The sequence below is a fragment of the Pipistrellus hanaki genome (assembly GCF_964339955.1).
Source record: "Pipistrellus hanaki genome assembly, chromosome: 11".
NCBI classification, from domain to species: Eukaryota; Metazoa; Chordata; class Mammalia; order Chiroptera; family Vespertilionidae; genus Pipistrellus; species Pipistrellus hanaki.
The window spans coordinates 42555536-42571284 of record NC_140513.1 but is presented as its reverse complement, the minus strand read 5'-3'; positions in this window follow the sequence as shown (position 1 = coordinate 42571284).

Sequence of the window (15749 nt, the reverse complement as noted above, 5' to 3'; positions counted from 1 at the left end):
ATCTCGTTTCTTAGACCCCTTGAAGTCAGGCATGGTCTTGTGACTTATCTGGCCTATCCCATATGGACAGAAGCAATGCATGTCACCTCCATGTGGAAGCATTTAGGCAGTGCTATGAGACCCTCCACGCCGGCTCTTCCTCCCTCAGAAACTGTGGGAGTCCTGTTGAGATGAGATGACATGTCATTACATGGTAAAGCCCCCGTCTGCCTGAATCTCTGAATCAGTCAGCCTCTGACTATCTAACTACTCTCATGTCAACCTATGGATTACATGTACTTTGAGAGAGAGAGAAAAAAAAAAACACTTTTGTTATTTTAACCACTGAGCTTTGGGAATATTTCTCATTGCAGAATTAGTAAGCCTATCCAAACTAATAACAGCATTATGCTAGGGACTAGAATACAGATTTATGCATCCTGGGATACATAAGTAAGCCAGGTAGACAGAATTCTTCTCCTTTTTAAATTACAGCAGGAGGGATGTATATAGTAAACATCCAAGGAAATAAATATATAAAATATTCAAATCTGCAGGGAGCTGTAAAGGATGTAGTACCAGGAAATGGAATGTGTTGTGCCCTGTTGGCTGCTTCTCAGGCAGCAGCGCTCAGAGAAACCTCACTGAAGTGCTGAGTGTCGAGCTGATGAGGGGCCGCTGAAGATTTGGAGAAAATAACTTAGGTGAAGACAACAGCAATTTGAAGGTTTAAAGCAGAGGCTGCTGTGGTCAGCTTTATCCTGTGTACTGGTTCCCTCTGATTGCTTTTGATAAGCAGACTGTATGCGGGCAAGAATGGAAACAGGAAAATCCTGATATAATAGAACAGATGACAGATGGGATGTTAGGGCTAGGCTTTAGGAGTGAAGATGATGAGAAGGCACCAGATTCAGGCCTATTTTGGACACCGTGATAACAGAACTTGCTGTTAGATTGGCTCTCAGTAGATGAGGAACGCAATCAAGGTCAACTCCCAGGTTTTTGGTCGGAGCAACTCATGGAGGAGACACGGGGAGGAGCAGGTTTGGGGGTAGGGGCTGGTGAACATCAAGACTTCTGTTGGGAACATGCTGGATTTGAGATGGCCACTTGATGTCAAGGAGGAGCTATCTGACAGGCACATGTGTGCATCTGGAACCCAGAGAGATGGGTTGGAGAGTCACAAAGCTGACAGATGGTAATTAAAGCACAACCTGGATGAAATCCCTTGGAAGGCAGTGTAGGAAAGGGAAGAGAAGGGAGCCAAGAGCAGAGAAGGCAAATATTTAAAAGTTGGGGAGTAGGAAGGGTCAGCAAGAGAGACAGAGCAGTTTGCCCTATAAGGTCAGAGGAACGTGGTGATAGGGAACAAAAGAAGAAATCTCTTCAAGGGGGAGAGGTGAGCAATGTGTGACAAACGTGCCTGTGATGTCAGATAGGAGAGAAACGGAGATCTGACCCCTGGAAGGAGTAACATGGATATTATTGGTGGCCTGGATAAGAGCCATTGCAGGGGAGAGGAGGGGAGGGGATAATGACAAAGTGGTTCGAATTTTTAAAAGTATAAAGGATGTACAATGAAGCCTCCAGCCTTCAAGTTCATGTCCCCAAAGTAAGCTGTTTCTTGTCCATGTTCCCGTAGACACATGCAAGTACTCATGCATGGTCCCCTCTCCTCCTTTGGGAGCAGGGGTTGTCACACTCCACATACTGTTCTGCATGTAGAAAGCCAGGAATTGGATAACATGGAGAGAAGCATCAATAGATTTTTTTTTTTTTTTTTTTTTTACCACTTCACCTTACAGCTACCAAAATCATGACAAATATTTTTAGGAAAGCAGTTCTTATTAGGAAATGGGCATGATAAATGGAGTTCTCGTCTGTCTGGGGAGGAGGCGGTGTCTGTTGAATGGGGTGAAGCTTGAGGAGTGGAAGCACCTAGGAGAATAAAAGTCGGAAATGTGATGTGTAAGCATTTTTATACACGTTCCCAGGGACTGTCCTGGAACTTTGCCATCACTGTTGGGTTTGCTCGCCATCACTCCATCCCTTCCAGCACTTTTGGGAAGGCTTGGCCCTCCTGCCAACACACTCACAGGGGTTCTTGGCTGGCTCTCTCTCCGAAGCCAGTCAGCTGCCAAGATCACCACCTGTCCCCTGTCAAAACGGCCCTGTATCACAGACCCATCCCTCGTGGCTGACCATCCTTGCAATGCCCCCACCCGGTTTATTGTGTAACCAGGTCCCCATGCTCCTGGTTTGCTGTCCCACCAGCAGCTGCATGTGTGAGCCCCTCTCCTAGCAGGGGGGCATGTGCCTCTTGAGCGTGAACCAATTATAATATTTAAAAAAATAGGAGCCAGTCTTTAAAATTGTCATCTGACATGCCTAGCGAGGCAAAGCTTATTTTCAAATGATTCCCAGCTGCCATAATAGCATGGCCCCCGCATGGCTCAGTCATTGCAGAAGCAGGGAGGACATTTTCATTTCATATCTGACCTGATAATGGGAATTGTGATTAGAAATCAACCTGAGATGCGTAGAACTGCTACTTATAATCATATCAATTAACATTTGTACATTGCTATTTTTAAAGCACTTCTTGTGCACTGTCTGGTATGTCAGGGAGTGATGGGGGCTCCAAAGAGAGAACAAAACAGAATTCTTTTCCTTCCTAGGCTTAGAAGCAGGAAGGAAACAGACAGGTCCTTGCAAAAGGGAATATCAAAGGAAGACCCCAGTACTGAGCACAAAAGAAGAAGCACTAACCGTGCCAAACCTAGAGAGGCTGAAATGAAACCACCGCCAGTTCAATGGAGACATGTCACGGAAGGAGGGCCAAGTCACACTGCAGTCCTCCAACAAAGTGCTCAAGACAGAGGGTGGCTGAACACCTGTTGGGTCAGAGTCGGTTGTCTGTTCTTTTCTTTATTCCATAGGTAACTCATAGCTTTGTATTAAAACACATAGCTGAAGATAAACCACAAGGAAAGAGCAAGGTATGTTAGGCTTCTCTGTCCAGCCTCTCTAATGGCTGCTTTCTTGGAGAGAGTTGGCTGGTACTCGTCTCCATGGATACCTGCAGTGTGATGCTTTTTCCCCTACTTCCCTGTAAAGTACTTACCGGCTCCCTGTCTAACCTGCTCCCTCTCCCAGTGGTTTCAGAATAAACATTTCCTACCTGTTGGTGACTCCACAAGGACTCCATTGATGATCATTGCGTTTCCTGAAGAGTTGGCACCCATGGTCAGTCACCTTTTGTCTCACAGGCCACAATGCCCAGTTTAGCCATATAAATTGTGGAGGAATTCAGCTTGATGAGTGTCATGGCATGAATGCCAAGCAGAAGGATGATTTGCCACACCTGGTGATTTTGATTTGCCAGTTTTGAATAAATATGTTCATGATGCTTTCCCCAAAGAGTCTTATGAAACTGGCTGAGTCACATCTTTGTGTATCACTCCCCACCCTCCCTTCATTTCCTTACTGGGTTCCCTCGCACACAGTAGGTACTCAGTACATATTTTCTGAATGACAGTTCTTTCTTAGAATGTGATGAGGTTCCACTATTGAGCTGATTCAGTAAGCGTTGTTTCGCACAAACTCCTATGAGAAGGCATTGTCCACTGAAAAGACTGATTCTCCCCCGTGGGAGTAAAACGTATGGAATGTATGAGTGTAGATGGCATGACTATAGTGTGATGAGTCTGATTGTGTGTATGTGTGCCTAGGCATTCTTACTTTATTCCTGGACTGTGGGAAGTTCCCAGCATATAACCCTTCTCACCAGAAGCTAACACTTAGAATTCTTTCTTGTCTCAACAATTCTCAAGACTCCCCTCCCTCCAGAATTCTTCTCCATCTTATTACAGTTGTACCCATATGCCCAAGTGAAAATTGACCTAAATTCTTGGAGAAGACCAGATTCGGGCCATCCTAGGCAGATCATAAGGTAAAGGTGAACTCTCCAGAATTAAGAGCAAGGATGGACAAGAAAATGGAAGACAAGTGGGAAAGTTGCTGGTAAGATAAATACTGGCCTAGCATTTCAGGAACATACTTGAGAGGCTTTTTTTCTGTAAAATCCTATTAGTGCTAAGCCTGAAGTTACCCCAAAACCCTATCCTTGCCCAGATGAGGAGAGGAGCAGGGATGGGACACAGGGGGCAGGAAAGGTGAATAAGTGCAAAGAGAATTTAAATTAGAGTGAGAAAAGAACAATAAAGTATAAATCAAATTAAATGGAAATAGGTGACTGTTAAAGAGAATCTATCCATCATCCATCTATCCAATACCCATTCATTCATCTACTCATCAATTTATCCATTTTGCCTCCCAAAAGTATTTAAGTTCATTTCCAAGGATAACTAAATTGTATATGATGATATAGTATATACTATAATTAACTAAAATAACAAAGAATTACAAGGATGGGGCCAAAATGCAGTCAAGAGTGGGGCTGACCACACACTCTTGCTGGTCTAGTCACTGCCTCTCTAAGGGATGCCTCTGTCAGTGGGAGGCTTGGATGCACATAACCAAAGTGAGCGTCTTGCTCATCCTGGGGCTCTGGCCTGTGATGTGTATCTTCCTCTCCAAGTATGCCTCTTTGCGTCCTGCTTGGACTCTGCACACCCACTTGGCCTTTGTAGGTGGCCTCAATTTGAAGTGGGTGGCAGGGGGGAAGCAGACCTAAATGTGTGTGTTTGTGAGGATTGTATATGTCAAAGCCCAAAAGCAAAAACTGCTTCATTACATAAGGTGAATTAACAGAACCCGCCCAACTATGGAACATATCTTGTCAGAAGTTATAAACCAACATTAATTTTTCAGAGCTCAAAAAATAGTAAATTTTAAAAATCATTTTTTGAGTTGAGAACATAATAAGGATTTTTAAGACATGTTGGCAGTGCCTGTGAGATTCTTTTCTTATCTGACATCTCCCTCTACTGACAGTGCCATCTCTCGCTCTCCCTTAGAACCCAGCAGGGAAATCCTTTGAAAGGGACTTGCCTGTGAAATGCCTTTGAGTCCCTGCTCACAGACTGAAGGACGGAGGAAGATCATAGGTACTGTTTGGGACTGGGGGGAATTGGAGCCATCCAAGTTCAGTCAGCAATAGGTTGCATGTATGTGTCTGGAGCTCAGAAGAGAGACTTCAGACACAGAGAGAAGGGGCAGAATGCTTAGTGGGAGTGGAAGGAAGAAAAGAGGTGGAGGAGGGGAATGCCCTTGCTTTGAGAGTCTCTCAGACCTAAAGGTCAGGCAGCTGGGTAGGAGCAAAACAACACAAATCCAGTCACTCCTTGCTCCGAAGGCCTTTGACAGCACTTCCTATGGGAAGGGGGCTTGTATAATCCCAATGTTGGGAAACTCCTTCATCGTCAAGAATTGTTTGACAGTGTTCAGTGCTAGAAAGTTGTTATTTATGATGAGCTAGAATCTGATTTCTACAGTTTCCATTAAAAAAAAAAAAAAAAGATCCTGCTGTTCTATGTGATGTAGAATCTGTCACTTCACTTGTTTACCCAAGAAATGCTTCCCCTGAAAATCCCATTCGACAAATATGGCTAAATGGGTAAATAACCCAATTTCAAGTCTATTCCTTCCTCCCCCACTATAATCTCTTAGGGGCAAAGACTCTGGCTCACACCCCTCCCTCCCCAGCCTCCAGCCTATCAAGCACTTCATAGAGACTTTCTATGTAGTGAGTGCCTCGCATGCATGATCTCTTTAGACATCTCATCCACTGAATGAGCCCTGCATTCAGATGGGGAAACAGAGGATCAGAGAGGCAAATAGCTTGCACAAAGCTGCACAGCAAGTGTGGGGTGGAGTGTGGCTTGCATTCCATCAAAGGTTGGGCAGGTAAATCAGTGTGATTCTACCTGTGGTGTCCACTGCACTGAATCAAGTTGTTATAATCCCTAATTGAAAATTGGTAATGTGGGATCATGGAGTTCATAGATAAAACTAGAGGCCTGGTGCATGAAAATTCATGCACTGGATGGGGGTCCCTCAACCCGGCCTACCCCTCTCACAGTCCAGGAGCCCTTGTGGGTGGGAGGCGACCCAGCGATCAGGGGAAGGCAATGCCCCATCACACCTTTGTTGCTGCCACTGCTGGCAGCACAAGCCTCGGCCAGCCCTAGTTACTTGAGGCTTGGGTGGCCCTGGGCAGCTGGGCAGCTGTCATTCAAGGCTTGCCTGTGCCTTGGGCCGGTTCTGGGAAGCTGGGTGGCTTTTGAGTTGAGAACATAATAAGGGACTGGGCACCACCATCTTGTAGCTGTATGTGCCACCATCTTTGAGGGTGTGGCAGTGATTTAGCATATTCTCCACTTATTGGCTATGGGCACCACCATATTTGAGGGCAGGACAGTCAATTAGCCTATTCCCTCCTTATTGGCTGTGGGTGATGCCATCTTTGAGGGCAGATCAGTAATTAGCATATTCCCTCCTGATTGGCTCTGGGTGCCACCATCTTTGTGATGGTGTGAAGGTCAACTAGCATATTCCATCTTTATTAGATAGGATAAGTAAGACTTTATTTTTGGACTCAAGTTTCTTCCCAGTTGACACTACTGACTTTCACATCTCAGCATCAGCTTTCACGAAGCAGCTCTCCTTCCCAGCTTTATCCCATCAGCTTAGCAGATCCAATGGTGACTGCTGCTTGATTCCATCTGAGATGCAGGCTCCCTCCAACTCTCTCCACTAAGCACTGCAGCTACAGGGCGCCTGCTGTCCTGAAGGTTTGGTTGGTGCTTCCAGCTCCTATTATTCTGGGTTTCTCCAGAAGCAACAGAATTCTGCGGGCCATTTTTTGGATGTCGTTGGCTGCCCACGAGCCAGCTTTCTAACCTTAGGTAAGTTACTTAACCTCTTTGAGCCTCGAGTTTCTTATCTTTAAAACTGGAATGAGTACTTCCTGGCATGTTGAAAATGTAAGTTAAATGTCAAATACAGTGTCTGCCCCACACCAAAGCTACTCAAAGGTAGTAGCTATTCTCAGTCTGTGGTGAGAAATTGAAAAACCTGTGATTATTTTTTCTGGTGGAAGAAGATGGATGATTAGAGGAAATAGAGGCAGTAAATGGAGAGAGGAGTTATGTGGGTAAGAGTGCAAATTATCATGGGAACCTGAGAAAGAGAGAGTGTTGTCCTCAGTGCCTATTTCTGAGTGGACATTCTGGAGTCTCTGTCTCGCATTTGGCAAAGAGATAGGAGACTGTCCAGATTTGTTTCTGTAGAAAAATAGGATAGAAGCGGATGGCAGAGAAACAGAGCAAGGTGTTATGGGAATAAAGGCAATTACTGATGACTATTTGCAAAGCTTGGCTTGAAAAGGAAGTAGAGGAGTCAGGCAACAATCCAAGAGCAAGGGGTTTATGTCAAGGAGATGATTAAGGAATGCTCACTGGATCAATGACTGGGTGAGTGGGAGTGAGTGAGTGAGGGTGCTTGGGGTTTGACTAAGCAATTTTGATAACATTAACGTTGTTGAGTCTGTGGCATCTATCTAAACGCCTTTTTTATAATAGTGGTGAGAGAAAAATTGGGAGGATTATATAACATTTTTAGCAAAAACCAAGGCACATCTTTACCAAGAGCATTAGATAAAAACCTTGTCACCTGCACTGCTTTGGCTCTCTAAACTGCCAGACGTGGAGTGCCCTCCAGCTGTATGAGATTTGAACTTGGTGTCAGTCAGAGAAGACCCCAGAATACCACTGGTGGTCAGAGCTGGTCATCAAGGATCTGGAGATGTAGCAAGGTGAGTCCGAGGATTTAAATCCATTCAGGATCATTTCCTGAGTTCCTTTGGCTCACTTGGACTAAGGCAGGATGAAGCCCCATTTCTCTGTTCTCTTAAGCTCATTCTCTGGATCCAGACACCCACTTTATGAGTGCTGTTAGTCGGAAATAGCCTAAACTTTGCAAGAGTGGCTGGTGAGTGCCAGACTGGCCATTGAGGGACACCTTCATGTGCATGAGAATCCCTTGGGGGAGTGTGCCAAGGGCAGACTCTGCCTAAACGAATGTGGGTGGGGCCTGAGAGTCTCTGTTCCTAACAAGCCCCCAGATGGTGCTGGTGCTTGTGCTGCTGGGCACCAGTCTGAGGCACCAGACTTGGGGTAGCAAGACTATAGTGTATCTGATACTGATGTGCCCACACTCACCATTGTCACAAGTAATGGGCACTGAGACACTCATGGTGTCAGTTCCCTTCTAGGACTGATTTCCTCCCCTTCTCAACCCAACCACCACCAACCCCCGGCAGGAAAATACAATAAATACAAATTTGGTAACAATAGTTGCTTAGAATCCTGAATTCACAGCTTTAAACGTATTTTTTCCTTTGTTTGCTTTTGGAGGAAAGATGTGTGTGTGTGTGTGTGTGTGTGTGTGTGTGTGTAGTGTTTTGTTTTGTTTTTTATTTTGAATTCCATCATTCTTGATTTTTATTTTTATTTTATTTTATTTTATTTTACCTTAATGGTTTGGCACCAACCCACCCTTGTCGATTGGGTGTTTCCTCTGTGGATAAACTTCCTGGCTTTGGGAAAAGCCTGCTTCTTTTGTGAGGCCCTTTTAACCTGCAGGATTTCCATTTAGCTTAATTGTCATATTTATGTATTGAGATGGGTGCCTAGAGGGCTCGGGCCATTGCATCTTTTGTATAAATCGAAAAAAGTGAAATGAGCTGTTCTCACAGTTGTGTGCCCCTCAGTCATGGAGTGCAGTAAAAGGCTCATCGTTTACAGGCTGCAAAAGCTCAGGACGATCAATAAGCATAATGCAACCCGGAGTCATTTAGAAAAGCAAAACATGGGGTTTTTACAGCCCAATTATTTCAGGATCTTGGCCATTGCTAATCCCCCGTGAAACCCTTCCTGGGCCTTCGTTTCCTCTCTCTGTTAAGGAATGGCCTTCTCAACTCCTGATGAATCACCCTCCTAAGCTTAAGCCCGGGAGCCTTCTCCGGAAGGTCAGACAAATTGTAAACTCTGAGGCGCTGTCCCTGGCCAGCCCTCCCTGATCACAAGCCCAGCTGCAGACTGTCCCTTTTAGGTCACTGCTGAACCCTAGCATGCATCGAAGCCAAGTGTGGAGATTGATTCTTATTGGTTTTATATGGCTATGGTTAATGGCTTATAGATTTTTCTATCGTCTGGTCCTGCTAGGCATGTCTGTTAAGTCTCTATTAAGGTTGATAAAGGAGCAAGAAGGTCAAAGGGCCTGGGCCAGATGCGTGGCTTTCCTCCTAGCCAGACTGTGAAGTGTCTCCTTAACAAGCATCCTTAGGATGTCCTGAAGAACTGAGAGGGGAAGAGGGACCTTGTGGTGGATGCTGGAGGAAGTTAGCCTCTGAGCTGAAGAATCCATTTTTCCCGGGAGGGGCAGGTGATAGCAGAGTAGCGCCAGTGCCCTGCAGGGATGAGCTGATGAGCATGGCACCGGTGAGCCAGGTGCCCCTGGAGTTTCTAGCTCCTGTCAGGGTAGCTATAGTGGGTTGAATGGTGGTCCCGCAAAAGATACGTTTATCCAGAAACTGTGAATGTGACCGTATTTGGAAAAAAGGATCTTCGGAGATGTCATTAAGTTAAGGATCTCTAGGTGAGATCTTCCTGGATTATCTATAGGCCTAAATCCAATAAATATGAAAAATATCCAAACCTACTACTAATAAAATAAATGTAAACTGAAGAGGTGAAATGTTGTTTTAATCCCAGATTGGGAAAGATCTAAAGCAACTACAGATGATCCACTTGGGATGTCTATTTAATGAGTATTTACCTAGAAATACCATTGGAAAAGTTATGAGCTTTGTCATTGACACAAGCTTTCGAGTAATACCTGAAACTGGGGCTTGATAAACAACTGAGAAGAATGAGCATGGGCACACTTGGTACCTAGAAGGATGAGGCCAAGTATGGCCAAGGACGGGCAGGGAGGTAGGCACACTTATAGGTGGCTGGCTCAGAGTTCTCTGGAGAACAATTTTAAACCAAGAATCTAGATCCCTTTGACCTAATAGTAATTCCGAGATCTATAAGAGATATGGGCAATAATTTGTGACATTCTTTGACTTGCAGCCCCGCTGTGCTAGGAGAAATTTCTTTCACCTCCTGTCCCTCCTCTCATTCTGGGACTTACAGTGACCTCATTCAGGCTTTGCTAAACTACAAGGAGAGTGGTTGCCTTCTGGAAGCCATGTTGGATGTTGAGGATACACACTCCGTGACCCAGCGTTGTAAGGCATAAAGAAGGACGATGCCTGTCTTCCTGGAGGTGGTGAGTTGCCATACCAGCCTTGTACAGCCTACCTCCTCTGGATCTTTATGTATATGTATATGTATATGTATATGTATATGTATATGTATATATGTATCCCTCATTAGTTTAAGCCACTCAGATCAGGTCTCTGATACCAGCAGCCAAATCTGATTTAAAGATAAAGGCTGTGAGCTTAGTTAGCTCTATTCACTAGCACACTTGCCATAAATTTCTTCTTGGTTGTAAGCATTTGGGTGAGACTGACATCCACTTCCTGAAACACTATGCAAAAAACTTTCATTAATCATTGAGTAGTTTATTTTCTCGTTAAATTTTTCAAACCTAGTTGTTCTGTGGCAGCTTTGGAGCAGGTGGTTGATGATGCATGGAGAGCTCTTGTTCAAGGAATTCACGAGAGTGAGCAGATGTGAAAGGGCTTTAACTGCTAAAATGGAAAACACATCTGTAAAATATATTCTACAGATACATGAGGCCAAACATTCCCAGGAGGGAGGAAGGGTTGGGAGAGAGAAGGAGGTGGTGGGACCACCAGAGGCTGGCACGGTGTGGTAAAGGTGACGGCAGGGTGGCACCCAGCATTCTGCTGCTTTATATCCTCTTGTTTAAAATTACACGAAGTTTAAAGTTAGTGTGAATGATTCATTGGGGTCATTTGTAAATGAGAGGTTGAAACATTTAGGAGTGTTCAGCTCTAGTCTCTTTCCCACTCTATTACATTGTGTAGAAGAATTATGTTTTACTGGGGGAAAAAAGAAAAGACAAGGTAATTCTTTTATAATTCAAATCTGAGCCTGAGAGAAAGTAAAAATTACATAAGCAGTATGTTGTTATAAAATCTATTTGGATGAAAAGGTTTTTTCCTAGGAGCAAACAGTGGAAGGGAGGAGGAAGGGAAAAAATGAAACTAAATAGATTCAGTGCAAAGCAAAGGGCAAAGATTAGCCAGGATATAAAGAAGAAGGAGGGGAGGGGATAAGGAGGAGGAGGAAGAGGAAAAAGAGAAGGAGGAGGAGGAGGAGGAGGAGGAGAACTTGCTCTATATATTATGGTGCTTAGACATTAAGGCAGTTAGGTATTGGTATAAAGATGATAAGTAGATAAGGGAACAAAATAGAAAACCCAGATACAGATTCATGCATAAATGATCACTTAATTTACAACTAAAGAACCACTGCAAAGTCAAAGGGGAAGGATGTCTTTTTAATGAATAGTGCTAACAATTGAATATCTTTAAGTGAAGAAGGAGAAAAAGAAGGGAAGGAAGGAGGGAGAGGGGAAAGGAGAAACGGAGAGAAGAAGGAGGGAGGAAGGAAAGAGGGAAGGAAGGTTCTTGATTCCTACTTCAAGCCATGCACAAAAATCAGCTCTAGAGGACTGAAGATCTAAATGTGAAAGACAAAACACTAAACCTTTTAGAAGGCAATGTAGAATAGCTTCATAATTTGGGAGTATAAAAATATTCAACAGAACAGAGAGCACTGTGAACAGAACATATTAATAAATTGGACTATATTAAAATTAAAACAATTTTAACCAAAGGATGCCATCAAAGAATAGAAATTGCAAACCATAGCGTGAAAAAAGATATTTGTAACACATGTAACTAACAAAGGGAATTTATCTAGAATAGATGAAGAGTTCCTACATAAAATAAGCAAACAACAACTCAGAAGAAGAACTGAGTGAAAGACATAGGCACTGAACAAATGCAGGAATCCAAGTAAAAACGTGCTCCCCTTCATTAATACAGAGGGGATTGAAAACGAAAGCCACAGTGAGCTGTCACTGCACATTCTCTAGATGAACTAAACTTAAAAAGTCTACCAATGTCAACTATTGGTAAGAATGTGGAGCAGTGCCATCTTCCATGCACTGTTGGGGATATAAATTTGCATATTTACATTGGAGAATAGTTTGGCACTACTAGTAAAGCTTTCATATGTGTTCCTCTTGATCAGCAAACTTATTCCTAGATATATACCCTAAGAAATGTCTAAGTAGGCACATCAGGAGACATGTAACGAGTATCCAGAGGCAACATTATTCATAGCAGCAAACGAGGAGAAAAAGTGACCATGAAGGTAAAGCCTACAAATCAACTGTGAAATGTCCATGCGATGGCATTTCTTACAGCAACAAAAACCAATGAAGAACAGCTACAAAGCAATTTGCATAAATCTTTAAAAAATATTTTTATTGATCTTTTTTACAGAGAGGAAGGGAGTAGGAGAGTTAGAAACATCGATGAGAGAGAAATATTGATCAGCTGCCTCCTGCATGCCCCCTGCTGGGGATTGAGCTAGCAACCAAAGTGCATGCCCGCCTAGACTGAAAATGAACCTGGGACCTTCCAGTCCTTGGCCCAATGCTCTGAGCCATCTCTCTCTCTCTCTCTCTCTCTCTCTCTCTCTCTCTCTCTCTCTCTCTCTCTCTCTCTCTTTCTCTCTTTCTCTCTTTCTCTCTCTCTCTCTCTCTCTTAATGTTGGGCAAAGGAAGATAGACACAAAATGAGTTCTGCCTTTGTCTATTTGGGCTGTTCTAACAAAGTATTGTAGACTAGGTGGCTTTTCAACAACTGTCATCTATTCCTTTCCATTCTGGAGGCTGAAAGTCCAAGGGTGCAGCAGTCAGCTCCTGTTGAGACAGAGCCCCCTTCTGGCTATGAGTGCTACCCATGTCCTCACGTGGCGGAGAACACAGCAGAGAGGAAGGATGCTCTCTCATGCCTCTTCTAAGGCACTAATCCCATTCATGAGGGCTCCACACTTATGGCCTCATCTAATCACCTTCCAAAGGCCCCACCTCCTTAGACCATAACATTGCAAAGTAGGGTTTCAACATATGTTTTTTTTAAATTCCCTATGATTTCATTTCTAAAAAGGTCCAAAATGACAAAAACTAGGATAAGATGTTGAAGAGTGCACACTTATAAGATTGACATGAAGAAAAACAAGGAAGCGATGAAGAAGAAAGGGGTAGGAAAGGGCATGTGATCAGGAATTTTAGGGTCCTGGACATGATATATTTCTTGACACAAATGGTAGTCACCCAGATGGCAACTTTAGACTAATTTGTTAAGCTGCATATCTTATGTTTCATATGTTGTTGCATATGTGTAATTTTTTCCCAAAACTGAAGAGACTCCATTCAGGCAGATATTTCAATCAGGGCAGAAAATTGGCAAGTTGATAAATAGCTTCTTCATACGATGTACATGATTCTTTTGGGTATTTGTTTCCTGGTTTGTAAGTATGTTGTAAGTCTTGTCATCATGAGCCCCTCCTGGGCAATAATGATTGAGTCAGTGATTGTGCACGGAAAGAATGTTTGATTTTCACAACAAGAGTTGTATTTCATAGAAAATATTCAAATTAAATCAATTTTTCTTTGCATGAGGGGACATGAATAAGAATGTTCAGAACAGAACTATTCAAAATAGAAAAAAAATGGAAGAGGTGTCTGTCAAAGTGAAATAAGTAAATTGTGCTATATTCAGGCGATATTCAGCCACAAAAGAAAAGCCACAGATAACAATCTCTCTCTCTCTCTCTCTCTCTCTCTCTCTCTCTCTCTCTCTCTCTCTCTCTCTCTCTGTCTTACACACACACACACACACACACACACACACACACACACACACCTTTAATGTTAACCAAATAAGGACAAATTATGAAAGACATGTTTTCTATTAAATAGTTTTCATTAAGTCTAAAGACATGTGAAATCTAAAATATAGTGTTTAGAGGTGGATCCTTACATGGTCAAAGACTGAGGAAAAGCCAGGAAATGATGAATGTACAACGGACAGGCCAGGCAGGGGAGGGGAAAAGGAGCTGACATGTGCTAACACCATTCCAGACTCACTGGGGAAATAAATCTGGTCTAACAGAAGCTCCTTGTGTAAGGATTCTGAGCAATTACTTTGTAGAATCATATAGCATCCCAGGATTGGAAGAAACCTTAAAAATCACTAAGATAAGTAGATATTTAATGTATTTATTGATATATAAAGTCCTCAGCATCCTTATCACTCTCACAGTCATTCTCCAATTGTCTATATCTACTTTTAAAAATGTGCTGTTCTAAACTGAGTGCATCTTTCCCAGCCGCCTGTGTCACCTAGTGGAGAGTAGAACCATCATCTCTTAAACATTATGCTTCTTCACTCATTACAGCCTAAAATTGCCCAGATCAATGCTCTGATTCTTATTAACCCGTTTGATGACAACAAGTTCATATTCCAGTGTGACTCTAGAAATTGGATGGTCATTTTCCAGAGGGTAGCATAGTTTACAATTTGATAACGTATGAAAGTGGCCAATTACTTATTCTTTAAATAATCCAAATTCACCTAATTTGTGGTTAGTCCTCATATCTCCACATGTCAAAAAATTATACCAGCAGCAAGGTCCCCAAAGGTATTTCGGAGTCTTGGCATGCCAGTCCAGTGAAGAAAATGAAGTTACTGTGCACCATTTGTCCTTGGTGACTGCTCTCTGGCTCCACCTACTGGCATCAGGGTCTCTTACAGCTTCTCCAGTTCTCTGGAACTAAGACACACAGCTCCCCAATAGGCGGTTTGCAGAAATCCTTTTCTCCTTTCTTAGGAAATTTAAATGATGTGAATTTCCTGTTTTACAGTTTTCTGTCACCCATGTTATCCATGAGGTTACAGAAGTCCCTCCAGTGGTAGTTCGATGTATAAATAAACAGTACCCAGATTTGTCTGGGCTAAGGTGCACAAAGATAAAATGATTAAATATCCTTACCCATCTTGTGCATAATGAGAAAGTAAAACAATTTACAAAGAAATTAAATTATTAACAATGAAAGTACCAACTTTAATTTGTACTATTAAAAGATAGTGTGTGTGTGTAGAATTTATCCCAGCCTCTAGTATTTGGCAACATATTGATAAATATATCCTTACTATATGTATTATACATTATTGAATGTATTTATCCTATTTCATGTTTAATAGTCCCTCATGACCCATAACAAACATTTTGCAGAGAGACAGTATAAAATACAGTGGAGTTTCTTTTTATATAATTCAAAAAGAGAGAATAAAATATTTGTTTTCATTAAATATTCCTTAGCCTATATGAAAAGTCTGAAGTGTATTTGCATTACATAAAATTAATATATCTATGCATAGTACATTATTTATAATCACCAAACCAAACCTTATTCTCTATTTACTCTTCCATCTCTTAAGAAGCCTCCTTCTCTCCTTCACTTTCTACTTTATGGAACTCATTCATGGTGTTTTTATATTTGTAGAGTCAGTCAAATACTGCAGTTAAAAAAAAAAAAAGACGGAAACGTTTGCCATTAAAGAATTATTTGCATTTGCATTCCAATCTGGTCCATTCCTTTAACAAATATCGTTTGAGTATCTTCCACACAGGCAGCCTGTTCCAGGCAGTAGGGAGTTGAGGTGAAAAGACAAGTCAGCCTGCCCTCAT